The sequence below is a fragment of the Canis lupus genome, chromosome 6 (assembly GCF_011100685.1).
Source record: "Canis lupus familiaris isolate Mischka breed German Shepherd chromosome 6, alternate assembly UU_Cfam_GSD_1.0, whole genome shotgun sequence".
Taxonomy (NCBI): domain Eukaryota; kingdom Metazoa; phylum Chordata; class Mammalia; order Carnivora; family Canidae; genus Canis; species Canis lupus.
The window spans coordinates 63,453,002-63,462,806 of NC_049227.1; the positions used below are offsets into that span (position 1 = coordinate 63,453,002).

General features: G+C 41.4%; 1 protein-coding gene across 8 annotated transcripts in view; it reads right to left on the minus strand.

Moving 5' to 3' along the window:
- The window catches only part of DNAI3 (dynein axonemal intermediate chain 3), an 80,326-nt gene extending 75,449 nt beyond the window's left edge, over positions 1-4,877 (minus strand). For 3 of the 8 annotated variants that reach the window (XM_038541509.1, XM_038541511.1, XM_038541507.1), the window contains exon 1: positions 4,710-4,877. The gene's annotated coding sequence lies outside the window, so the exon portion shown is untranslated. Of the gene's footprint in view, positions 1-4,217; positions 4,355-4,709 lie in introns of those variants that run through there. The other 5 variants (XM_038541503.1, XM_038541504.1, XM_038541510.1 and 2 more) reach the window with 4 other exon arrangements.
- Positions 4,878-9,805: the final 4,928 nt, after the last annotated feature.

Here is a 9,805-nt window from a genome sequence, read left to right on the forward strand (position 1 = left end):
AAAAAGGCTGTGTTCTATTCTTTCTAGAGTTCTAAGGGAGAACCTGTTTCCTTGCCTTTTCATACTCAAGAGGCCACCAGTATTTCTTAGCTTGTGGGCCCTCTTCTTCCATCTTCAAACAACCCAGCAACAGTGGGAAAGATCTTTCTCACAGAGCATATTCTGACCTTCTCTTCTTTTTTCCACTTCTACTTTTTAAGGACTCTTGTGATGCTGGGCCCACCAAGATTTTATGGTCAGTGGATTAACAATTTTAATTTCATCTGCAACATTTAATTTCTTGTTTGCTATGTATGTTAACATATTCAGTTTCCAGGGATTAGGAGGTGCTGCGTTGGTATTCAGTTTGAATATATAGGTATCAATCTAATGCAATCACCCCAAGAAATAGTCAAAATAATCACATGTGCCCAGTTCTTTTCAAAGGCTGCTATTAAATGATCTGTGGATAATCTGGTTCAATTTCCATATTCAGGGGGAAAACATGTGCTTCCTTACCAGAATAGCCCATTTATTATTTTCATAATATTAACTCCTGTGTCTAAAATATTGTCTAGTGACCAAGGAAAAACGAAGACTGGATTGTTCTATAGGCTTTTAGAGGTCCTAATTATTCTTCATTAAAAGCACAGTATCTAAGCTGCTAGGCATCACAGATGGAAAAACTCATTTGCTGAGGTCAGCCTGGTGAATATAGTCTAAGCTAAAAAGAAAATTATCGGGCAGCCTAGGTGGTTCAGTGGTTTAGCACCACCTTCAGCCCAGGGCGTGATCCTGGAGACCTAGGATCCAGTCCCACGTCGGGCTCCCTGCATGGTGCCTGTTTCTCCCTTTGCCTGTGTCTCTGCCTGTCTCTGTGTCTCTCATGAATAAATAAATAAAAGTCTTTTAAAAAATAAAAATAAAATTATTACTTTGGGAGTAGCTACTTTACATTGTATTGATGTTCCAGGCAAAATTTCATAGTTTTAGTAACTTCAAATAATAGATACCCTACCAATCTTGTGTCTATAAAATAAACTACTTTCAATTGAAGATATCTAGATCAAATGAATGGTATACTCTATGGAATTTCAATAGACACATATATGCAATGTTTATTTTTTATGCATCTTTTCTTTTAAAAAGCAAATCCCAAATAAAAGATGTTGCTTTAAAAATACAGCACATGGTCTTAAGATTTTTTTCCCATAAAATCAATTGCATTTTTCATGCAGTGAATATGCTATATTTTCCAAATCTTTTTCCTAGTAAAAAGTCATAAGAATTTTTCAATACAGACATTATTTTCATTATTTTTAAAGATTTATTTATTTGAGAAAGAGAGAGAAACCAGGGGATGGGGGGTAGGAGCAGAGGGAGAGAGAGAATCCCAAGCAGGCTCCATGATTTCCCTGAGATCATGACCTGAGCCAAAATCAAGAGTCAGATTGGGCCATCCAGGCACCCCCAGGCATCACTTCATTAAGATGTCTGAAATGCTCACCACATTTTGCCTGTTCTCAACTCTTATTATTAAGAACAGAAGAGATGCTTCATCTACCCCTAACATGAAGGGTTAGCCTACTCCAGTAGCTTGTATTACATTTGGTTTTCAAAGTTCCTATAGCTGATTGAATTTCAAAACAGAATTTGTGAATTATAATACTGATAAATATGTAAGTATTCTATCTAAATATCTTTGATATTAAAATCACTTACATTCTTTGTAAATGAATCCACCCATTCCAGAATATCTTTTTGCCACCAGTGTACCAAAGTACACATACTCTACCTCCCATGTTAAAAGCAAAGGCATTAGAGTGACAAGAGGAGCAATTAGTGGGTAAGTTCTCTGTGTGACAGTTCAAAACCTGTGATGGCATGCTACTGATTCTGAGGAGCACTGCATTCAGAGCTGCTCATGACTTGCTTCTATACTAACTTTTAAGGCTTGTTCATGACTGTATCTTTTTTTAAAAAAAGATTTTATTTATTTATTCATGAGAGAGAGGGGCAGAGACATAGGCAGAGGGAGAAGTGGGCTCCACGCAGGGAGCCTGATGTGGGACTCGATCCTGGGACCCAGGATCATGCCCCGAGCCAAAGGCAGATGCTCAACCATTGAGCCACCCAGGTGCTGCAATGACTGTATCTTTTTGTGATGCTTCTATTATTCAGGAAGGTACCTATTATTCAGGTGAAGGAATAAATGACAAATGATAATTGATATAATGCTGTGATTTAAAGTTATTAAGCTTCCTCTCTTCACTCTATTCTGCTGTAACACACACACCTGTTTACACGTTCTCGTTTCTTACCTGTATGTATGTATGTGTGACTTACTCCCAGCCATGAGATTTTTAATTCTGAGAAGACCCGTGGCACTGCACCTTCTCTTCACCTAGGGTCTTCCTTAGAAAGTATTCTCCAGAGTACTTCAATTAGCGGACCTTATCTGGGTGGTCAGCATCCACTTTTCTTAAAGTTTTTATAAGCTCATCATGCTTATGTTCCCCTCCCCCCCCCCTCCTTTTTTTAAGAGATTCAGAATAAGATCCAGGACTAATGTCTTGAGAGTCTGGCATATGTGTCTCCAAGAACTGCTTCTTGGTCAACCTCCACAAAGACCCTGACTAAGCTTCAAGATTCTCCAGGTCCTTCAGCCATCTTCTGACAAGGTCATAATATGCACCCTCCAGAGAGTAACTATTCCTACGATGTTTCTGATTAGTTTGCCACTCTTGTTTCTCCCCTTCCAAACTACTTCCACCTCTTCCCAAGATTGGATATTTACTTATTTAAGTCAATGCTCTCCCATCACTTCTGCCTTTGAAATTTCTTCTGAATTCCATGCCCTCCTCTCCACAGCCTCCTCTGGTCCAGGCCTTCAACATATCTTCCCATTTCAGTAGCTCCTGACTATTTTGTGCCATGACCCCTTTTGGCAGCTTGGTGAGGACCACACATCAAGTAAAAATATGAACTTACAAGGGGGACAGTTATCAAGCTATTTTTTAAAAATCATGATAAAATAATTCATGTGCTTATTTATTAATACATTAAATAACAAGACCTAGCAGTGGTTCTAATTACTACCTTGGTTTTGAAGAAGTGATGAGCATAAATAATACATCTGTAACATCCATAATGTATATGAAAAGAGCCATAATTTCTTTTGATAAAGTCCCATGCGCTGCTACTACTGCTATGGTTTGTCACCAAATGCACACATTTCAATTAGTGGTTAGTAAAAAATGAACAGGTAATTTTTTTTTCTATCCAGTTTCCCCTCTGCCCATCTTCTGAATGGGTTATGAACATTCATTTAACTTGCCTCCCTGGCTCTGTTCCAACCAGAATGGTTGCCCACAGGGCAAAAGCAGATCTGAACAGGTCACCTCCCCATACACTGCAAAATATAATGCGGGTCCCAATTGTCCACAGTGGCCTTCTCCTCCAGTGGTGTAGAAATGGAGTTCATTTGAAAAGCAAATTTTGTGGGCCTACTGTGATTTTGCAGGGCTGGGGTGAGCCTGGGACGCTGCATTTAAAAAGTCACTATGAGGTTGTACTAGTGGTTGGCAGATGAAACTTTGCCAAACAGGGTAGAGCCCAAATGTGTCAGCAGCACCTTGAACATCCTTCAGTCGGCCTCACGGCACCCTCCCTTCCAGCTCTAGTCCAGCCTCACCGGATTACTGTTATTCTCCAAACAGTCTCCTACTTCCCCATGTCCCTCTCTGGGGAGCCCTGTTCTTCCCCTCCTGCCCTGCTCCCCACCATGCACACATTTCTTTTTTTTTTTTTTTAAGATTTTATTTATTTATTCATGAGAGACACACACACAGAGATGCAGAGACATAGGCAGAGAGAGAAGCAGGCTCCATGCAGGGAGCCTGATGCGGGACTGGATCCCAGGACTCCACGGTCATGCCCCTGACCGAAGGCAGGTGCCAAACTGCTGAGTCACCCAGGGATCCCTCATGCACACATTTCTCTGCTTACCTAAATCCTACTCCCTCCTCAAGGCTCAACTCCTCTCCGAAGCCTCCCCAACTGTCTCACTCAGGCTGAAGCCCTCTTGTTCTCCCTGACACTTTCTAATCATGATGCCAGGCTTCTGCAAAGGCTTCAAACTCAAGAGCTGCCTGGAAGATTGTGGTGGATTCATTCAGCTCGCAGCACACGCCCCAGGTGGGCACTGGTGGTCCCCAGGAATCAGACAAGGCCCTTACCTTCGGAGAGTTAACGTTCTCCCACTCATCTCCATTCTTCATCTGCGCCAGCCCTTCTGTAAGGGTCCTGAAGTCACCTCTCCACGACAGCCCACGCTAATCTTTCTTCTTTGATCCTCTGTGCCTAGATCATGCTGTTTTCCTTTTCATCCCTCCCCCCTCCCCCCTTTGTGAGCTCCCACCGTTGCACAGCAGTGGGCTAGACGATGAGCCATACTGCTGGACAGGGTGAGCGAGTCTTCAGACTGTCCTTACCTGCTGTCTCCTGGCTAGGCTGGGCGTTCTTTAAAATCAGGGAAAGCTTTGTAGTTTTGTGTTCTTTTGTTTGTTTTGTTTTTGTTTTTGTTTGTTTGTTTGTTTGTTTGTTTTTTGTTTTGGAGTTTTCACTGCATCAAGTACCTCGCGGGCCCAGCGAGTGTCCCAAACTCCCTTGAAAGAGGGAGTAAGATATTGGTTTCCCAAGCCTCCTTTCCCATCCGGACCTCCCCTTACCTGACACTGCTAAGCCGAGGGGAAAAGAAGCCTCTCTGCAGTTCCGTGGAGAAAAGGCCTTTGGGGGTTTTGGAGATGGGAAGTCTGACTCTCCTCTCGGAAGAGCTCAAACGGCAGCTCCCCGGCACGCTGTTGCTAGGACAACCTCCGTTGCTAAGGGAAAGAGGCGGCTCCTCTGCTGAGATTGACAAGACGCCGCTACCAATAGGGCGTCTACTCTCCGGCCGCCTCTTCAAGGCCGCACTTGTGATTGGCTGCTGTCGTGCTGACGTCACGCAACTCGAACCGCCGAGAGATCCTGGGTTTTCGCCCGCTCGGCAGGAGGTGTGCGGTTTGGGTTCCCGCGTGGAGGGTGCTGCTGGCTCGGTGGCCCCCGGGCTCCACGGCCGCGCCTCAACCCCTTCGGGCAGCTCCGCTCCCCTCCCCCCGGCGGCCTGGGGGCGGTCCCGGCGGCCGGCGGGACGGAGAGACAATCAGACCCGACCGAATTCCGATGTGTTACATTTTCCTCTTGCCCACATGCTTTTTTTTTTTTTTTTTAATACCTTGACTCATACTGGAGGTCTCCGGGGAGGAGGACTAAATCCCTTAGTAACTCCATGATTTGCTTTATCTGTGGTTACGAGCCCAATGGGGATCCCTGCAGGTGATGCTCATCCCCCTCGCCTGTAAAAAAAATAAATAAATAATAATAATTAAAACTACTTAATTTGTAAGCTGGCAGAACTTGATAAAGTACGCAATTGACTGCTGTCATTGGTCCAAATTAATTTTTTTACGCCCGATTTAAATGAAACTGTCCAGTTGAGAAGAGGCTTACAGATTGATGGCATATTTAAGATGTGGTCCTCAATAGGATGACTTTACACGGCGTGTAGAAAGATTGCGGTGTTTATTCTTTAAAATATCTGAGGGATTTGTGCTTGTAAAATGCAAATAAATTTTACTGAAGAAATCGTTAAAAAAACAAAACTTACCATTCTGACATGGTGACAACCTTTTCCCAGCCTCTTCTACTTCCTGACACTAAAAGGTTAGTTTTCCCTGGGCTCAGTGCTAAGTCTTTTTCTTTTTCTTTCTTTTCTTTCTTTTTTTTTTTTGCTCTGCAGCCTGCTGGTGGCACATTCAGTTCTATTGGCTTTAGTCATCTTGCAAAGCACATCAGTGACTTCCATTTCTATATTTTCAGCCTCATACATCTCATAAATGTCATTCAACACCTGAACTTCCACTACCTACTGGACATTTCCAAATACATGTCTTACTAGCTCATGGTGTTTGATAGTTGCCAGATGAAGATATTGAATGAATAATTACCATACTACAGGCATTACAACCTAGCAGAGGCAAAAGTCAATTTCGTTGTCTTTCAGATAGTTTTTGGAAACTTTTTACATCCTTTATTTTCTGCCTTAGGTAGTAGTATCCACTATCCATTGGTCTGCAAAACTAGAAAGCTGAGAGTCATCCCTGACTCCTACTGCTCACAGTAAACAGGTCACTAAGTCCAGTCATTTTCCTTTCCTAAATTATCTCTCAAATACTTAATCTCTTCTTAGCCATTCTCCCTCCCTCTCCCTTACCTCAGAAAGGCCTCATTTCTCACCTAGATAGTGGTAATAGTCTCTATTTTTTTTTAAATTTTCTTTATTTATTCATGAGAGACAGAGAGGCAGAGACATAGGCAGAGGGAGAAACAGGCTCCCTGTGGGGAGCCTGATGTACGACTGGATCCCAGGACCTTGGGATCACACCCTGAGCCAAAGGTAGATGTTCAACCACTGAGACACCCAGGTGCCCTCTTCTTTTCTTTTTATTATCCTTTAAAGATTTTATTTATTTATTCATGAGAGACACACAGAGAGAGAGGCAGAGACACAGGGAGAGGGAGAAGCAGGCTCCCTGCAGGGAGCCCAATGTGAGACTCAATGTGAGACTCGATCCCATGACTCCAGGATAACACCCTGGGTTGAAGGCGGTGCTAAATCGCTGAGCCACCAGGGCTGCTCTATTCTCCTTTAAAATGTCTAAAATAGAGACGCCTGAGTGGCTCGGTGGTTGAGCCTCTGCCTTCGGCTCAGGGTGTGATGCCAGAGGAGTTCCAGGATCGAGTCCTGCATCTGGCTGATAAATAAAATCTTAAAAATAAATAAATAAATAAATAAATAAATAAATAAATAAATAAATAAATAAAATCCCTATTCAATGTTTTTTTTTTCCTATTCAATGTTGTATGTCAATCATATTTCAATAAAACTGGAAGATGTATCTGAAATCATTATTAACTAAAATTGACATGAAGTTGAATAAACTCAAAGAAGCCTAAGGCAGCTTGGACATGCTTGTTCCATGGTTCTCCACAGCCCCTGGCATACTGCTACATAGGCCCAGGGACTTGTCCCAGGATGAAAGCTGAGCTCTGGTTGTGCAGAGCTCTCTACTCCTCTCCCAATCTGCCATGCCCTTTAATAAGTGTGCATCTGTTCATCCCACAGCTCTACTTCTATCTCTAACTCAATCTGTAGTGCCTTTCTTCATCTTTGTTACCTGGTAAACTCTCATTTATTTTTCAATGCCAACTCAAATATCACTTTCCCTGCAAAGCCATCCAGGCCCCCAATAGAATTAATCACTCTTTTCTGTTTTTCCATTATAGCAAGTATTACACTGTGTTGTAATGACTTGTTTATATGGATGTCTCCCCTGCTGGACTTCAGTGTGGGGTTGGTGTTTCTTCCTTTCATATCTCTATTGTTTAGTACAGTATCTGACATGGGTATTTAATAAAATATATGTTGAATTCTTTAATTGATTGACTATTATTTAGAGCATATCTAGAAAAACTACCTAACAAAAGTGTCTTTGCATTCTTCCAAAGAATTTCCTTTTCTTAAAAAATTCATAATCTTTTGCAGTCAGATTTAAGGAAGTAAAGATTATAACCTTGTGACTTGGATGAGACATCAAGGCTTTTTGTCATCTTTTCTTTAGAGACATCCTAAGGGGATGACCATTGGAGTAATGAGTCATAAGTCATGATACTGAGAAAGTTAGAAATTAAATGGAAAATGTTTAGTAATGTCTTCATGTTACAAACTTAAATTACAAATGATTTGCTGAACATCTGTTCTTTCATGAGAGTGATCAGAAATGAAACATCCCCTTGGTGGCTAGTGAACACTTATGCTATTCCAGGGGATGCTGAATTAAACCTGCTTAAAATTTGAAGGTATTTAAAAATGAGTTTAAGTTTTACTAATTGAGTGAAAATATAATGAGTCAAGAATTTGTAGTATATTTCTCTGATTATTTAAGGACATCTTGATAAGTTTAAGATTGGAATTATAGAAGGGTAATCTGACAAATTAGATATGAGGTGGCTCTTTACTAATTATTATTTTAGTGAATGGCTTTCCCACCCCTTTTAAGATTTTTTTTTTTTTTAAAGAGCTCAGAAACTAGGAGTTGAGGACCATGAATAGGAGTCATTATGCATCTTCATTTATGCCTGTGTCTGTATGCCTGGGAGGGAGAGAGGGCGGCAGGGAAGAAGAGTCCTTGTTTGAACTCTAAACCGCTGGGATACAGCATGTTCAAAAAGTGCTGGAGAAGACTATCACAACCTATTGCATGAGGAACTGAGGAGCATCCTAGAAGGATACTCAGCTTCAGAAATGAGAAAACAGAAAAAACTGACCTGGGGACAAAGCTTTACTTTTTAGAGGAGAGGACCAATTGTGGCAATTTTAGGGGGGAAAAAAAAGAACTGAAACTTCAATAAGAAATTGAAATCTGTACAACACTTAAGTGAGGAGATGGGTATTTCTGATGACATCTACACAGAATAGCTTGAGTCTAACTGGGACTAAAGAGGATTACTACTCCCACTCCTGCCCTCATCAGAGTTGCCTGTGGGCAGCTGATGTCCCTAGAAGGACAAATGCAGGAGGTGAGGAGAAAAATATGGGGCCATGTGGTAGCAGAGTGGTCTTATCTGTAAGCAAAGAGGAGACTCCATTCTTTATACCCAGAAAAACTCCATTCTCTGCATCCAGAAAGAGATGGTGGTGGGAGAGTCTTTGGTGGTGAAAGTCCTACAATATTAATGGGCATCAAGAGTCAGTGAAATAACAGTTCTAGGTGTGTAATGATTATTACTATTAGGACACTTAAATATTTTTAAAAGTGGAATCATTCAAATAATACTGTCTCTAAAGTTAGAAAATTGTATTGGAAGCCTAAATTTGGTACTTTCTGGATAAGAGACATCAGGCAAGCTATTAAACACTCTATATCTCAGTTGTACATCTGCAAAATCTGGGATGACAATGCTTTCCTCAGAGCCAAGCCAGATAAATATCGAGAGCAACCACATTGCTACCATAAGGGCCATTTCTGCAAAGACATGAAACTTCACACCAGTGAATTATAAATAGGTTGTCAGTTAGTCCAGCTTTCCATACCAAGAGAGGAAGAAAATTGATTCCTCTCCACCAAGTAGACAGCTTCTGATCTAAAAATCTAGGTTGAATATTTTTGTCACTTGGTATGAGTCACAAGGTTTAACCAAAAGGCAGTGCTTCCAGCTCTGAGTTCAGCCAGTTTGAATGTTTAAATTTTGAACAGTTTAATATGTTCTCCATAAGCTGTTTAGTTTGGAAAATTGTGTTAATAAATTATTTCAAATGTAAAGAAAAAGTATGCATGTTTGTTAACAGAAATCAGTTTTGTCATATTTCTATTAGGTATATGATGAATAAATTTTTAACGAATATTATTAGTATGAAGGGACACCAAATTATTAGTCTATCCAGGTTGCCCACAGATCTAAATCTGTCCCCCTTAGCACTGCCATAAAAAGGCCAGCATATGGGATCCCTGGGTGGCGCAGCGGTTTGGCGCCTGCCTTTGGCCCAGGGCGCGATCCTGGAGACCCGGGATCGAATCCCACGTCGGGCTCCAGGTGCATGGAGCCTGCTTCTCCCTCTGCCTATGTCTCTGCCTCTCTCTCTCTCTCTCTCTCTCTGTGTGTGACTATCATAAATAAATTTAAAAAAATTTCAAAAAAAAATCTAAAAAAAAAAAAAAAGGCCAGC